Raw genomic sequence first — 18,969 nt, 5'->3', positions numbered from 1 at the left:
ATATGAATAGGCACATAATCATGTATAGGATATGCAGTGACCAATATAGCCTAAGCTTTTTATAGTCTTGAAATAAAAGATATTTTGACAGACAACACTATAGCCTGCATGTAGGTCTACTGACCACTGTTATTGCAATCGGGGTCCACAGCCACATAGGCGCGATGTTTAATTGATAGCATAAATAGAAAGGGAGATAGGTCCCGTCCTACTAACACATGTCATACAAGAAAATAAGTAGAGAGTTCAACAGAATAAATACAAATTTGTTTGAGAAATGACCATATAGGGTCTGGGAATTGAAGCAGCTCGGGCGATCAACATTAACCTCCAACCCACCTTTATATATTTTTTTATTGTCAGCTTATATTTTTCTTTACCTACTGTTACATTTCATAATGAAATGTTTGGCTATTTTATAGGATATGGTTAAACCATGCGTGATCATTTGCATTTGTTGCGTTGCCTAATTGTTCTTTAGATTCAGGAAACATCTATGAAGTGTCTTACTAGCTCAGAAATAAATCAAATGGTCTATGAAGTGTTTAGCCTTATTCTATAGGTATTATTAACCGCAATCTACTTGCGTTCTGGAGTCACCGAAATGTCGGGTTGATGCGCTGCCGTCTCCAAATCTCTCCACGTGTCCAAAATAACAGATGTATAAGCTGTCGACACGCCATGACGCAATGCGTTGATATCTTGTAACTCTGTTTTTTTGTGTGTGTGTGTGTGTGTGTGTGTGTGTGTGTGTGTGTGTGTGTGTGTGTGTGTGTGTGTGTGTGTGTGTGTGTGTGTGTGGCGCGCCGTGCATTACGCATAGGGAGCAATACCGTCTATTCAATCATGGCTTCTTGGTCAAGTAAGTTGGTCATGAAGCGATTTAAACAAAACAAAAAAATTCTCCTCGTTCCTTGGAAAGCACAGCATGACCAAATGACTGTATTGTGTCAATATTAAATCTGTAAATATTGAAACGTTGGCATTTGAAAATAGCCATCTACCAGCTCTCCATGCAGTGTTGCGCTCCAAATGGAAATTCCCCGACATTGATTCTCAAAGCTCTGAGCTTTGCTTGCCTTTATATAAAACCATAATTGATATGATATAAATTATAACTATCATCTACAATTACTTGTTATAGAAAACGTTTGTAATCGGGTCTTTATTTGCTGTGCAATGAATTAATCAAACTGAAAGAGTGAATGGCAATGCTTCGCTAATCATTTCTTTGAATAGAATTGACACAAGGAGGAACTGACACTCTATCACTTCTGCTAATTACAGTATATAATATATAGGTATTCTAGGTAGGCTATTATTATTAACTGAATGAGTGGTTGGTTTGATTTATTTGTAATGAAATTGAAGGCAAAAACAAGCATTAATTAATCATTTAATCGTGCACCGGCCCAAATCGCGAAATTAAGGAAACCCGGCATGTGGATCTTATTAATCTATAAATAAAGTGTTCATGCTTCTTCTCAAATAGACACAAATAAAATAACTGGAGCATTTAGGTCAGCAGCGGGAATGATTAATTCCAGGGCCAGGGGTGATGTTTCACAGTGTTTCCGATGCAATACGAGGCATGGAGCAGCAGCAGCAGTCCATAATCAAAGCAATCGGCTGTAAGCCTGTAAAAGCCTGTAACATTAATGATCAGTCAATCAAATTGGATATTAAATGATTCCCACACAGTCTGTGTAGTTTGGTAGGTCCGGTGCATCCTGTAGCAGGCCATGATGACAACAAATGAGAAAGGCAAATAACATTTCCTCGTTGCAATGAACAGCCAAATGATTTCCAAATAGGGCACAGTAACTAGACCATAGAATGACAAAAGAACAAGCTGACAAAGTGTCAAAATCAAACGTTATTTTGTATTTATTCCTTGGCTGGCTTCTGCGTCCAGGAACGCGGAAGAATGGCTGTCTGAGTGAGTCGTGTCTGTTGATTCTGGAGGGGGGGGGGGGGGGGGGGGGCTTGATTGCAGGGAATCAAGCGCTGCGCTGCAAGGAATCAAATTGATTGGTCGTTATGGGGAGAACCCAGGATCGCGCTGCCGCGATTGGCCGTTTTTGTCAGACGCGCGGGAGATTTGACTGGTCAGTTTTCCAGCACATTCCAGGGAAACGGGGACAGCGATTGGCGGCCCAACCTTGACAGAGAAGTCACAGCAGGCGCCACCGTGCCCCCTAAACTTTTCCCTTTTCTGATCAACTCCTTTTGCACACCTACTCACAATAGGAGGACCGATGTAGAGAAGAAAATAAGTGGTCCTGCACACTTGCAGAGTCTCAGAATAATTAAATCAACTTTCATCAAGCAAACATAATTACAAATTATTTAAGAACAAGATGGTGAAAGCATACTGTGGCATCTCGCTTAAACATCGCCTGCACCGCCCGCGCAGTAGGCCCAGCGCAGCAGGGAAACGCACCCGGCAGAGTAGGGGAGGAGGCTGGGCCTGGGCCAGGTAATCAGCAGAAGATATGTGCCATCCTACCTGCTTCATCAACTGGAAGTCTTCACACCTGTGCCAACCTCCAAATCAAGTAGGATAAATATTCCACCTCGCTCTCTGTCCGTTGCTGCGAATCTGCTATGTGAACAACGGGCTGCTGGGCGGTAAGTGATTTTGCCACATTCCCCATTCCGCATTGTATTGTGTGAAACTGAACCTCATAGTGACACTTGTTCTATTTGTCCTTTTAGGCAACCTACGGGCTTGAATAGCCCAAATACTATAATAAATGGAGACATACTTACCATATCTACCTGGATTCCGGGAAGAGCTTTAATACTCACCTGCTGAAACCTGTGGACGGAAAATAGAAGTACGTTACCTTACCTGAAGAGTGGAACTCGTACTTATCTGTCCTTGTGGAAAGAAATGAACAATACTCACCTACCCCTGAAAAAGGAGAGAAATACTCACGTCAGCATTCAAGTAAGTGACCCCACACACTGCATACCTGTGAAGAGAAAGAGACAGATGTGTGATGCCCAAAACCTGGAATTTATGTTACATTTATATGCCTGAACATCATTATTATTTTTGCTTTTCTCCCCTACCCCAATATTGTGTTTAATCCCCCAATAAATGCGCTTTGGGCGCACTTGAATTGCTACTTTGTGTCTTAGTCTGGTTCAATTCCTGAACCACACCAACATTAACATGGAGCAGGCTGTCCAAAAGCTTGTTGAGAAAATGACGCGAATTGTAATGCTACCAGGGCTCCTAGGAGGCTCAAGACTTTAGACGACTGAAAGCTGCATCCTCGCCAGCCAGGGGTACAGCCTACCTGCGAGAGCAAAACACTTTCACAACTGGACCATCCAAACAACGCTCCCACTTCCGCCCCAGATAGCCACACTCCTGCTCCTCACCCATAGCTTGTTGACCAGCCCTGGTGACCCACCCCTGGTGGAGAGCCTTGTGATTAGGGATGGGTATCGTTTGGATTTTTATGAGTCGGGTTCTGGTTCTGCTTATCAGTTCCGGTTCCCTATTTCGGTTCCAAAATGGTTTAGTTTTTACACAAAAACATAATTTGTTTCAATTTAATTTAAATTTTTAATTTACAGTTTTAATGAATGATGCAAATTAAATCATATTTCAATGTCTTCAGGGATACTCTTATTCTGAAGAGATTAAGAAATTGACCACTGTCTGGAAGTCTTAGATTTGACAGCTTTGACAAAAGAACACAGCGCAGTGACATGTGTGTGCTTGTGTGTATGTCTGTGTTTGGAGGAATACAAGTTGTCATGTAACTCTTGTTAGTTTAGCCTTGGGAACGGATAGCTATCTTTTTTTTACTGCTGCGTCTAGGAACCGATAGGCGGTAACGAAATTAAATATTATTTTTGGGTACCCAGGAACCGTCATTTCAGACTTGGAAGGTAGGGAGTAAATCAGAGTAAAGCTGTAGGGAGTAAATCAGAGTAAAGCTGCTTTTCTCCCCTACCCCAATATTGTGTTTAATCACCCCAATAAATGCGCTTTGGGCGCACTTGAATTGCGACTTTGTGTCTTAGTCAGAGTAAAGCAGGCTCTTGGGCCAGTTAGGGCCTGGGATTGATGACATCAGAAGTCTCCATATATGGGCATAAGAGGGATTGTTTTCGTTTTTGTTTCTGGGAATGACCATATTATTTTAATTTATTTTATCCTTTATTAATAATAATATGTATCCATAGACATACAATATATTTTATGCCCATACATGATCCCGGACCCTATCTGAACCAGCCACACAGATATGGGCATGCCTTTGCCATCTGGCCAGTAATATATATATATATCGATCAGGGATCTTCATATTTGGGCATAAAAGGGATATGGACTTTTATATAGGGGAAGTCACCTTTGATCACCTGTGATGTCACAGAGACATCGATGAGGTGACATCACTTCCTGTACGGACGCACTTCCTGTACAGACAAGCTGCAACATTTCTCATGGTATACTGCGACCGATACGGACAAGCTGCAACATTTCTCATGGTATACTGCAACCTTCGGTCGCAACTATGTGCTACACATAAGCCTAGTGCAGTACAGTAAACTCAGAATAAACAAAGAAAGTGATTTAACCTTAGTATTCACAGAATATTTTTTAATTGATCCCCCGATCGGTCACGGCCTCTGCGCTTCATGGGGGGAAAAAAGTGGGTAATTTGTCCCAAGCTCTCCCTAGTTAGTTTAGGGGTGATTGTAAAGACCCAGTTTTGATAAAAACGCAGCAAAAGACAAGAAGTGGAGAAAAGGACATTTCTGTGAAAAGATTAAACAGGAAGCCGGTGAATGGGAATGTGGGACTGAGTTTGTTTTAGACTTTTGGCTTTGGCTTTTGGCTTTTCCTAATGAGAAGCTCTAAAATTTAGAGCTTCTCATTAGGAAAAGCCAAAAGCCAAAGCCAAAAGTCCAAAAGACGTTCCTGGCAGGGAATGACTTCAAGATCTGCGTTATTGCGACCACTTGTGGGAGCTGTTACCTGACGACACACACACACACACACACACACACACACACACACACAGTCTCTTTTTCCCTGCTCCACACTAATTGCACTCATCTGCCACTGCGACCCTTACACACACATGAACAAACACACACAGAAACACACACACAATCTGTCTCTGATACTTTTAAGGGTATCGATTCAATGACGTCGGTATCGGTTCACGTAAAAACGAACGATACCTTGTTTCGATACTTTTGAATGCACCCCTTGCTGGTCGCATCTGTAACAATTGGACTACTGAAAGTTTAATGACTGCTTTAGTAGGCTACACTCGTTACTGTGAAAATAGCCGAGAATAGCCTATAATGTTTATTATTATGATAATGATCCAACGTGTTTATTATTATGATAATGATCCAACGTCTATAAAATAGCCCATAGAAAAAAGCAAATAATTATAATAATAATAATAAATAAAAAGGTATCTTATCGATTCACAGGTATCGAAAAAGGTATCGTATCGATTAAAAGGTGAACGATACCCATCCCTAGTCCCCATGTTGCTCACACCTCACTGACTTCTCCATTTATTTAATTCACATTTAGGTTTCTCTGTGGTTAAATAGAGCTGATTTCCTGGACCTCTGTTCCGCATCTCTGTTGCTGTCACTCTCTCCTGTCCTGATTAAATAGATGAAACCAGGCCCAGACAGTAGTTTTGCCTTCTTCCTTGCCTGCTCCACATGTGGACAGGTAAGGACACAACCTTACCACCAGTGATGCAATGGTCCAGTCACGTGCGTAAGCGCCGCCCCATATCTTTTCTGACCAGTCTCACTCTCTCACGCACAGGGGCATGCATCGATTCAAAATAACCCCCAATAGTCGGGGGCGTTAGGGAGATGACATGGTCATTTCGTGCTAATTAGTCTAAAGATTGTGCACAGATGTAGCCCAGGGTATGATCTAATGATTTAGCTATGGCGCCCGAGTCTGCGACATTCGGGGTCGCCACAGCAGCCAAATCAAGTTGGGCTCCCATCGACTTTCAATACAGAAGGAAAATACCCCGAAAAACACTTTTTTTGGGGGTATTTAAGTAGAATGTGAGGGGTCTAACTAGGGGTTTGTCATGATACTGAATCCATTGCAAGCATTTGTTTTGCACAAAAAATATTCCTTGGGCGCCCTAGCTAAATCATTAGAGCATGCCCTGGGCTACATCTGTGCAAAAAGTGGCGCTTTTAGACTATTAGCACGAGAAAAAAAAAAAAGCCTCCGACTAACATGAATGCACACATACATGCATCGTTTTCTGTGGCCATTCATAGCCCATGGAATGTTTTTTTGTGTAAATCAAATTCTTGCAATGGATTCAGCATCATGACAAACCCCTAGTTAGACCCCTCAGATCCTACTTAAATACCCAGAAAAAAAAATGTGTGGGTATTTTCCTCCTTCCTTTATAGAAAGTCAATGGGAGCCCAACTTGATTTGGCCACTGTTGCGACACTGAAGGTCGCCAACTCAGGCGCCCTAGCTAAATCATTAGAGCATGCCCTGAGCTACATCTGTGCAAAATGTTGCACTTTTAGACTGAATAGCGTGAAATATCCCTAACGCCCCCGACTACAAATTCACACCTGACAACCTGACAGGGTGATTTAATAAAGAGATGAGCAGACAACAGATTCATCATAGTGATAATGTATCACTATAACAGAATGTCAAGGTATATCATCATCATTCAGGCCGGGAACACATTTTAGTGTAGTACAGTACATGTACAGTATGTACTGTAGCAACATATTTGTTTTTAAATAAATTGAATAATATTTGATGTTTTTCAGAAAACGTCGGTCAGGCCTAAATGGGTTAAGTCATCGGCAGCCCTATCCCATTCATCCATTGTCCTGTATCCTTGGCCAGGTTGATAGAAAATATGATGCTGGGAATGAAAAAGATCAGACACAAGCCCAGACTGAACCAGAAAGTGTTCAGATACCCCACTATGTCTACACAGATGATGTTCTCCACTGAGTCGACAGCTGTAGCCACCGGCCCACAGCGGCCCACTTGCTGTGTCTGTTTAGCCCACTCAGCATATGTGACAGTGACATTTCCCAACTGACGGTCAACAAAGTCTCTGTTTTCAGTCTCAATGATCTGCATTGTGTAGTTGTTGAGGAAGTCTTGTGCTGTTCCCATTTTGCTCAACACCTCACTGACATTTCCATTGATTTCAATCACGTTGGATTTAAGTTTCTCTGTTGTCAAATTCAGCTCGTTTAGATATCTGCCCAGATGTCTAAACCAGCCAATGGCATATCCCATGGCAATGGAAGCCGCTCGGATTATATGTCTTTCATCATTTGCATATATTTGAAGGTTACGTTTGACATTTCTGAGGTTGACCTTGAGCTCTAGGATCATGTCCATTTGCAGTGTAAACGCAGTGAAGTTAATATTGTTGGCCTGCTCATGGAGAGTGCTGATATGGTCTTCAACGTGGCTCAGGAAATTAATGGGAGTAATGTTAACGTTACTCAGGATCATATCTGTGTATTGGGACACATTGAGCGGTTCCTCCAGGTTTACAAGGTCATGCAAATGCAGTGCCGACCACAGAGACTTGTTATTATGGCAGTCATTGTAAACATCAGTGAGCGTGAGGTTGCTTTTCAGTCCTAGCATCCTACCTAAATCAAAACCAATCAGTTTTGGAGAGTCAATAAGGTTTAACAGCTCTCTGTCGTGCCAGGGCTTACACACTAGTGCATACATGTTCCCTGCTGGTACAAACAGCATTAATGCCACCGCCATGAGCAGCCAGGAGAACAGGAAGATGAAACCTGCACCCATCAACAGGAAGTTTCTGCCATAGTGTGCACTGGAAGACCTATCTTTGGGGTCCACTTTAGGCCCCAGAACCAGACCCAGGATATTACATATAACCACCAGGAGAATCATACAGCACAGGACCACTCCTACTGCCCTGGTGATGTGCTCTGCTCTGTTAACCTTTGGAGTGATCGTGTTGACGTGTGCCTGTAGCTGTTGAAAAGTGTCTATCACGTTGGTTGAGACAGAGATGGGAACCTGACTGGTTAATTGGGAGATCTGTGTTTTGGTGTCCTCCAGATTGCTCTCCATGTCCTGGACCACGTCCTCGATGTTACTGGTGACATTGTGTGGAATTCTCTCCAAATAGCCCTTGACAATAGTGTCCCACTTAACTGCCTTTACTGCAGTCTGGAAGTTACAAAGACTCTCCCTAATATACCCAAACTCTAATATGTTCACATTGATTGACTGTAGTTCTTTGAGACACTCATCCAACACATCCTTGCATGTTTGGTCGGGGCACTCACTCGTCCCTAAGGCAGTTTGTATGCTCTCTGCAGCATCTTGTATCTTTTTTCCGAAATGTTTACTTGGTAAGGCCAGTTGAACCAGAGTCCTACTTAATTCATTCAGGTATTTTGTGAAGTTGTCATGACTTAAATTGGCCATAATTCCAGCCGAGTGCAGGGCTGGACCCACTCCGCTCTCAACGCTTTTCTGAATCTCCCTACCAAGCTTGGGGCCAATAGCGTTAAGGTCTTCGGTCAGCTCGTCGACCACCTTGTAGCTTTCATTCACCAGATGTCTAATCTGCTCCGGTACAGCAGTTAGGTAACTACTGAGACTGATCAAAGTACCTTGAATTTCATCCTTATCCACTTTGAAAGCTGCATTTCTCACAAACATTGCAATGTTTGCGACAAAGATCATAGCCGTCACAACACAGAGAGCCCTCTTCTTAAAGCCTCTACTTGCGTTCAGTTTCCCATAGTAGTGGCAGTTTACCACAAAAGCAAAAAAGGGCAATAGGACGATGTACAGAACACCTAATCCTGTTATCATCAGAAATCCAGCCTCATACCATACCAGTTCCTTCATTGCAGCTCCATCAGACAGGACACCTGTCGCGTCATTGACCACTTTCATCAGCAAGTTTTTTGGAAAATCATTGGGCTGAACAAATCTCAAAAATCCCTTTATGAGGGAATTCACCAGATGGCTAATTTGGTTGTTCAAAGTGCCTTGAATTTGGTACACATCCACTTTGAAAGCGGCATATGCGAGGAAAAAGATGGCCGTCACAATGCACAGGGTCCTGTTCTTGAATCCTTTCATCTTTGACTTGTACATCCCCTCGAATTGACGGTTTGCCAGACTTTCATCTCTCTTGGCTTCCATTCCCAATAGGGTTTCCTCCTTGGGCACCTTCTTGCCATTGGGACATTCGGCTCCTCGTCTCTGCTTCTGAAACTTGTCCCCTCCAGCCAGCATCTTGTACTTTTGGTCCTTGGAGGCAGGAATGCCTCTTCCCTTGCTACACCTGATGCCCACAGCAGTCTACAATATAAAATATCGACAAACAGTAATTACTAGAACATATTACTAAACTAAGTAAATCACAAATCCACTTGAAGATTGTAACTGATATACAAAATATTTTGATGGCTGATTGTTTTTTATGCACATGATGTCGTCACATTGAAGACATCATTACGTAAACACTGCCTTATTCAAACTGACAGGCAATCTCTACAATCGCATGATTTTGAAAGATTTTCATAATTACTTGTGCCAGCAGAGTGCGCAAGTACCGCGTTCGGTTGCATATCTGTTGCGTATCTGTTTGTGTTTCCGCCCATAGCCAATCAGGGACCAGCATTCCATCAACATCCAATGAAGGACCAGCATTCTTGTTGACGTCACAGTCAACAAGTGCGACCTGATATAAATAACAAGACACGCTCCGCTGGTGCACAAGTAGGCCATACATGGCCACGAGTGTGCAAGGCATAAGTTGGCACCTCGACAGAGTGCAGTCTAGTTGTGTTTGTGTTATTATTATTATATTATTATTACCCAAAATATATAGTATATAGTAGCTCTGTCTGTCTCTCTATAATAATCTCACAAATCACTAGAGGTGGAAATCCTACTCAAAGTAAGTAGTATTGTTACTTGAGTGAAAAAGTAAAAGTACTAGTCCCGGGAATCACTCAAAGTAAGAGTAAAGTAAAGTAAGTAAGTAAGTAAGTAAAGTAGCCTATTTAAGAACTACTCTATGAGTTAAAAAAAGTACTTTTTTAGCATTGATTACATGTTACATGTTACCGGTTACCCTAAGCACTCCCAATGCGATGTCATTAACCAGGAAGAGGAAAATACTATTCAGAAAACCACTTTTAATAACATTTTTAAGAGAACAAATGTATGTAAACAATAGTCTTTCCACTTCTACTTTGTCTGATGAGCTAGCTCCGCTGTTAGGAAGTTCAACAATAGGCTATCAGAATAATCATTGTCAATTCAGATTCCTTCATTTTCCCTTCCCAGTCAGTTCTCATATTAGCCTGTAAACCTCCACCGGCTGTCAGTCCCTCCGTCACGTCACGCCACACGTCACACTTTTCCCCAGCTCATATCTCCGCCACCATTGCCCCGATCCATGCCAAACTTTGCACACACACTCCTTGGCTGCCAAAGCACAACCCCTCATTTCTCACATGGCCCTCTTCTAGCACCACCATGAGGCCGATTCTTGCAAGACACATTTTTGGACCCAGCTCCTACAGATTTTGCCCTAAAATCACGCAAACCGGTACGCAGTATCTCTACACAGTCATGTCATTAAAATGCATCTGTCCCATCTAGCACCACCATGAGGCCGATTCTAGCAAGACACATTTTTGGACACTGCTCCTACATATTTTGCCCGAAAATCACGCAAACCGGTACACAGGAACATCTTCTTCTTCTTCTCCTTCCCCCTTGGTTTTCAACCATAATCCTGCACTAATGCCACCTGCTGGACTTAGCAAGCAGCAGTCACATTGATTGCGACTGCCAGGTCGCAGTTACTATCGAAACCTCCACCTGCTTTCTGTCTGTCTGTCTGTCTGTCTGTCTGTCTGTCTGTCTGGCTGTCTGGCTGTCTGTCTGTCTGTCACACGTCACATGTCACACTTTTCCCCTACTCATATCTCTGCCACCGTTGCCCCTATCCATACCACACTTTGCACACACACTCCTTAGCTGCCAAACCACAGCCTCCACCCTCATTTCTCACTCTCTTCTAGCGCCACCATGAGGCCGATTCTTGCAAAACACATTTTTTGGACACTGCTCCTACAGATTTCGCTCTAAAATCACAGGAAGCGGTACTAATGTCTAGAGTCCTGGGGCATCAACATGAACCTGTCCCATTTAGCACCACCATCAGGCCAATTTTTTCAAACACATTTTTGGACACCGCTCCTACAGATTTTGCCCTAAAATCTGTGTATACAAGCTGTGTATACAGTAAGCCTTTAGCACTAGGTGGGGAAAGAAGAAATGACAGGGGTGACGGCAGGAAAACAATAGGGGACAAACCCCCTAAAACACCCAAAATGCATTGAAAACTAAGCATTTTGGCAGACTTAGAGAAGGCTTTCGCACACCCACTTCCTCTCTAGCAGGTGCGTGGGTAACAAAACATTTAGAAGATCTGACGAGTAAATAGATACAGATAGACCCGCACACTGCCGCACAATACAAACAACAGGTCTTACAGCTGCATTAGGCTACAGCATCACACTTGGTGGCATATCTGTAATGTTGTTTTAGAGGGTCTCTCTCTCTCTCTCTCTCTCTCTCTCTCTCTCTCTCTAATATCTTGTCCATTTATCTATCCATCTACCCAGTCATAGCATAACATTTCAAATAGGTTCATATTTTAAAAATTTCCGGGAGTCTCCGGCCAATAGCATGTGTTCTCCTCCCCCCACCCTGCTCTGCTCATATATCTGTGTCAGAGAACGCTGCTGCGTCATGACGTCAGCACATTCGGTGCGACGCCCATCTGCACTGATTGGTTAGGGAAATTATACTTCCTCCAACAGTGATTTTAACCTGATCGCTCAGGCTTATTTTTCTTCTGATCGCCAAAATAAGCCTGGGTTTCCCAGACTAGGGCCTAAGTGACTCATCGAGTTTGTTAATGGACACGCTGCAGCTCAAGTCATGAACTACACTGCCGCTATGAATGTGCTGGGGCTCAAGTCATGAACACGCAGGACTACTCGCCTCGAGTATGAGTTCTGTTGGGGAAAAAAAGGAAAATGCCACCCCAGTGCACGGTCTATTAGACATTTAAAATATAGACTGTCTATATAGACGCCTATTAGACGTCTAATCAACGTCTAGTCTAAGCTTAGACGTCTAAAAAACTATTAAAATCTTTCAAATCTAGACGTATATTAGACATATTTTAGACAAGCCTTTTAGACGTATATATATTAGACGTCTAATAGACCGAAAAATGTTTAGGGGGTACCTACCTACGCAGCCGAACGCAGTACTTGCACGCTCAGCTGGTGCCAGTAACTAGAAAGGTGCAATTCTGAGAAATTGCAAGTGTGGTTGCTCTGACCCTGGAAATTAATTCCTTCTTACCATTTGTATTTGATATTGTGATGTGAAGTGAAGTGAACCAAACCTGTCTAATTGGACATTAGTGTCCAATCAGAAAAGGGTCAGAAAAGGTCAATTAAACTCTGGGGTTTTGGGGTTACAGAAAGGTTTACAAAAATGTCAATTGAAGGATTTAATGGACATTTGGGATTACAGAAAGGTTGAATGAAAAGAGGTTTACTTTAGGTGACATACAAGTTAAATGAAAACATGGTTTACTTTAAGTGACATAAAACATAGGCTGGTTGCCTATTGCAACCATGCTAATAATACAACTCTAATGCTTTAAATTGATATTAGTCAGGAAGCCATCCCTACAGGATGTGAGATGACCTGTGATTTTCTGCCGTACTTTTTATTTCAGTTTTATCTATTAGATTGGTCATTAAGGTCCACAGAATGAGCTCCAGAAAAATCGCAAAAGAAAGTTATCGCCATTTGTATATTCAGTGTCCCATTGACTCCACTACACTGTGACTACACAGGAAAATAAAAATATTAAAAAAATAAAGAAATCTGCTTTAGTAGCATGTGAGAGGTCAAACTAGGGGTTCTTCATGATTCTGAATCCATTGCAAGCATTTGTTTTGCATGAAAAACATTCCTCGGACTAGAAAACGGACCAAAATAACGGTGAAAAGTGATGACTCATCACTTTTCACAGGTTTGAGAGGCTGAAATCTAGCCCAAGGAATGTTTTTCATGCAAAACAAATGCTTGCAATGGCTTCAGAATCATGAAGAACCCTTAGTTTGACCCCTCACATGCTACTTTTTTTGGTGTGTTTTTTTTCCCAGTATAGTGAAGTCAATGGGAAACTTGTTCTCGCAGTGTTTCCGGCAGAGCAGGCCTCTCATTCTGTGTACCTTATTGACCAAATGAATAGGAAAAACTAAAATTTGGAGTATGTCATGACATCACAGGTCTTCTCTCATTTTGGCACAGTGGCTCCCCGGCTATTGTGAAAATAGTTGAAAAGCACTGCACTAGCTGGCTGCAGTGTAGTATAATTTACTTCCTCGGCCTACAGTGCCTATAAACTGGCACAGATTGGTTTTGTTTGTGAGATTACAGACAGAGAGACAGACAGACAGACAACTCGCCTCCTAAAAGCTACTATATACAATATACACAAACACAACTAGACTGCACTCTGTCAAGGTGCCAACTTGCACCTTGCACACTTGTGACCATGTATGGCCTACTTGTGCCCCAGCAGAGCGCGTCTCAATATTTATATCAGGTCGCACTTGTTGATGGTGACGTCACCAAGAGTGCTGGTCCCTCATTGGCTGTTGATGGTGACATCACCAGGAATGCTGGTCCCTGATTGGCTACGGGCGAAAAAACAAACAGATACGAGACAGATATGCAACTGAATGCTGTACTTACGCAAGTAATTATGAAAATATTTCAAAATCATGTGATGGTAGAGAGTGCCAGTCAGTTTGAATAAGGCAGTGTTTATTCTACGTAATGATGTCATCACTTCAAGTGGTACATCATGTAACATTTTAATAAGTTCTATAGTCTAGTTAAGTTAGTATCAGTAGATATTTTGTACTGTAGTTTGTTTTCATCAGTGTGAAGCAATTTCAAGCAGTTCACTAGTCTGAGCAACAGCTGAACAGAGGGACCTTACGTTTCCCCAACGTAAGGTCCAGGGAAGAAGAGGGGAATGCTGTCCATGGAGTCTTGTCTCAACCTGGACAACAAGGACTGTAAAACCACCAAGATTCCTACCATCTCCATCCCTGTACTGGAGGGAAATGAAGATTGCAAAGACTACAACAATGGAGATCCCTGCCTGACGTTTGTGAAGAAAGGTGATATCATCCAGGTGCAGAGACTGGGATTCTACATTTGCGACCAACCCTATGCGCCAACCAGCCCTAAGGGAGGTCTGTCTGTGCTGCTTTGTATCCCAGGTGGACAGATGCCTATGGCCAGCTCCAGTGACAAGAGCAAGACGAGACTGAAGTCAGAGAAGGCCCTTGAGGAGCACATTGAGGTGGCAGCGAAAGAGTCTCCTGCTCTCCAAGCAGAATCCAAGCAGCTTAGAGGGCAAGACTGCAAACCTGGACTTCAAGTCCAAGCTGCACTCAGCCCTGGCCAATCAATTCCCACACTTAACCATTCTGGTTCATCTCCTCCGGCCCAGATGTTTTCTCAGGTGAGTCAACAGGTTGAGCTGGTGAGGAGACTAAAACAGGCTTCCAAGGACCAAGTGGACGAGGTGGGGAATACCCTTCCAGCCTCGAAGCGCCAAAAATACAAGATGGCTGGAGGGGACAAGTCTCAGAAGCAGAGAGGAGGAGCAGAATGGCCAAATGGCAAGAAGGAAACCCTCTTGGGAATGGAAGCCAAGAAAGAGGAGAGTCTGGCAAACCGCCATTCCCAGGGCATGACCAAGTCAAAGATGAAAGACTATTATGATCTCTGTGGCCGTTACATCCTTCATCCATGGTCCATCATCATTAGTTTGGTAGCGCTGATGAACAAGCAAGAACAGAGGTCAAGTAGAGGACTGTTCAAGATGCGAGTCCATCCAAATGTTTGGTTGTTCCTGACACTACTCTTCTGCGTCCATGGGGTCAGCGGCTGCTATCAATGTACCAGGTTCAGGAGCCAAATTAATAGCTTCATTGAAGATTCCGGTTTTAGCTTTAACAATAGAATACTGATGTATCAAATACTTTCTGAAACTGAAACGATCATTATAGACAGAGGCGTAGTTGTTCAGAGCACCCTGTCGAAGCTGTTCACCCAATTCCAGACAGGGTTAGATGAATTAAAGGAGACGTTGCACACAGGAGATGACGTTTCAAGATTCAGACAGTTCATGAGGAGTTGCATTGAGAACCTCGACAAACATATTAATGATGGGCTTTGTCCCAACGATTGTGGCTTATTGTACCAGTATGTGGTAAAATGCCGCGTCTGCGAACTCTCTGAACTTTACAACTGCTCCTCCCCGTCTCATCAGTTGAACTGTGGGCATTTCAACATATCGGCAAATGAGAGTGGTAATGCATTGTTAAACTGTTCTTTGCCTTGGCACAGCCTGATGATTCCTGAGTGGCCCACGCAGTACCTTTATGAGCGGACTCGAGAACTGAACCAGCCAGCTGACAGCGACTTTGAACATCTGACGGCGAGCAATGACTCCTTTATATTGCTGAAGAATTTGAGCGTGGCAGATCAAGGAACCTATCGCTGTTCACTGCAGAACCAAACAGGAACCGTCTTCTCCAGAATGACGTTCACGCTTAGCGTTGCTTCATCGACCCCTCCACCTGGGCCTGACGTCATCAATCCAACTACACCAACCCCACAACCGGAGGTCACTACAGTCGAGGTCACTACAGTCGACGTCACTACACCAACCCCACAGCCGGAGGTCACTACAGTCGACGTCACTACAGTCGATGTCACTACAGTCGATGTCACTACAGTCGATGTCACTACAGTTGATGTCACTACACCAACTCCACAGCCTGACGTCACTACACAAACCCCACAGCCTGACCCCACAAGAACAACTGGTGGGAACGATGTCGTCGCTCCGACCGGACCCGGCGTGACTGTGACGGTTTCACCGGCACCAAAAGAAGAGCCATCCGGAGGTATGGGAATAGGAGCCATCATTGCGATCGTTGTGTCTGTGGCAGGAGGAGGGGGCGTGGCGCTCTTTGTGGGGCTGAAGGTATGGTGGTGGAAAAGACAAGGAACAGGAGGCATATTATAAGACGTATATATGCACCTCTTTCAACCTCAGATGTGCTAGGCTATGTCACAGAGAAATATCTGTTTCCTTCAGAAATGACTGAAAATGACATTTAACCACTTCATCCCTATTCTTTATTCTGGGGGAGGTTCATTAAATATAGATGACCTACAAGCTCACAACTGGTCACAACGTATAGATATATGCTAGGTTCATCTGTTGACCAGCTAGTTTGTATAGGGGGGTGCAGGTACCGTCATTAATTCGGCTGTTCGGTGCCACCCAGATTTTGTGACTCCCCGAACCAAAGTTAATTTGGCTCTAAAAGTGGAGCATGAATCTGGTCAATATATAAAAAGACTGACATATTTGACAACGTTATACTTTAAAGGGGCTATGACATCTTTTTTTTTTTTTTTTTTTTTTGTTTTTGTTTCCTGACCTCAATTACACCCAAAAGAAAAAACCTGAGCTTTAACATTCAGTGGTGTAATGGACCCAGAAGGAATACTTTTATTCCGAAATGTCCGACCAGAACACTGGAAGTGCATTAGCGCATTGAAACTAAAGGACAGATGATAGCTCAGTCAGCTCCGTTGCTCTGACCGTCGACCACAGACTTTAAAGTTTAAACTGGAAACATGAAGTGTGACAGCAAAAACAATTGAAACCTTGAAAAACTGTTCCTACGAAACGGTGTGGGCTCGCATGGAACACCATGTATGGGCACAAAGATCTACCCTTTGGCTGCATGCTCCTCAATGGCTGCCTTGGTACTGTTGGTGAGAATAACCTTGGTCTTTAAAGTATAACATACTGTTCTCGAGCCCACGTGTTGTTATTATGTCATCAGGTTGCACTTGTTGGTGGTGATGTCACCAAGAACGCTGCTCCTCATTGACTAAGGGAAATGCCTTTGTACTATCGGTCATTTTTTTATTTTTTTATTTTTTTAGAACTGATATAACAAACTGGTCTCGCCTTTCAGCTTTGGTATAACATCACATAACATCACATAACATACTGGTCTCGAGCCCACGTGTTGTTGTTATTTATATCAGGTCGCACTTGTTGGTGGTGGTGTCACCAAGAACGCTGCTCCTCATTTTAGGAGAAGAAACTTAACCTACAGTAGGCTATAAAGATGGTCTCGCCTTTCAGTGAGCCCACAACTAGAATTGGAAATTGCAAGTATGGTTGCCGACGTGACTATATTCTGCAGCAAGCTGGCTGTCATGTGAAGCTCAACCAATACTCAAGCTATCACCACTCCTCAAATGTTGTTCCTTCGATTTCCAATTGCATCAGTGGCCGAAATGTGTTTCCTCAGACGGGTGGCTGGTATCTCCCTTAGAGATAGGGTGAGAAGTTCAGTCACCCGAGGACTTGGAGTAGAACCGCTGCTCCTACACTTGGAAAGGGGTCAGATTAGGTCGTTCGGGCATCTAGTACGGATGCCCCCCGAGCGCCTTCCTAGGAAGGTCCTCGATGCACGTCCCACTGGGAGGAGACCCCGTGGCAGACCAAAGACCAGATGGAGGGATTATATCTCCAAACTGGCCTGGGAACGCCTCGGTATACTCCCTGAGGGAGTGGAGGAAGTTGCTCAGGATATGGAAATCTGGAGGTCTCAGTTGGAACTGTTACCCCCGCGACCCGATTCCGGATAAGCGGTTGAAGATGGATGGATGGATGGATCCATCAATTTCCAAATGGCTGCGGAAAAGTTTATCTAGTGAAAAGAAGGTTTCCCCAGAACTACAGTGTGTTGCCCTTCAACTAAGAACGAACCAAGTGCAGAGAAACTTGTTTATGCCCTGCTGGACACTCAGAGTGACGCAACATTTATTGAAATGGTTCGGCTGTTTTGCGCCAGGACTTGAGAGCAGAAATGCATGTATGTGCACTGCATACAGTGTTGACGCTCTTGTCAATCAATTTCATGTGTCTTTTCAAAATATTGTTACCTTCCTTTTTGTGGTTGTTTGTCTTTATTTATTAGTGTGGTTGCCATATGGGCAAATACACTATTGTATTTGGTCAGACATTTTTTTTTTTTTTTACATTTTCTGGGTAATATTATGCGGATTCCTCCTGACACACGTCACGGCAAACACACTTGCAATTTCCCAGAAATGCATGCACCTTTCTAGTTTCCGGTGCTACCGTTGCACGAGACAGAATTTGAGGAGAAAGCATTTGGAAAAACATTTCCTTTTCTCATAATGGAAGGTCAATGGGACCTGGATTCTAAAAATGGCACCTGTACGAAGTCAGCGGTGCAAACACGACACATGTGCATTAATCCTTGTATGAACCGTTCTGCCTATGATGCCCTATGTGCAGGGACGTGCTGGGCCCCTGATTCAGCCCGGGAGTCTCTGACTCTGCCTCTCTATTGAGAGGGCCTCTCAATAGAGAGGCAATGAGGGCCTCTCTATTGAGAGGCCCTCATTGCTATTGAGGGCCTCTCAATAGCAATGAGAGGCCCTCATTGCGCGCTATAGAGAGAGATCTCTCTATAGCGCTGCTGCTGCTCAAAGATTTGCCATTTCAGATCACGACAAGTGACAAGCCAGTGGGCCAATTACTGTACATGAGTTATATTTCGTCGTTGTCGGGTGGAAACCTTGTATGTCCAAAACTGTTTGTCCAAAACTGTTTGTTTTGTATTTATCATTTTAAAAATGATTTAAACTAGTGAAAACAGCCGATCTACAAGCACACAACGCCTCGCACCGCAAGGCGTTGTGTGCTT

This window comes from Nannobrachium achirus, assembly GCF_963921795.1.
Source record: "Nannobrachium achirus genome assembly, chromosome: 10".
Taxonomy (NCBI): domain Eukaryota; kingdom Metazoa; phylum Chordata; class Actinopteri; order Myctophiformes; family Myctophidae; genus Nannobrachium; species Nannobrachium achirus.
The sequence above is the reverse complement of the archived record's forward strand: the minus strand, read 5'-3'. Positions refer to the sequence as shown.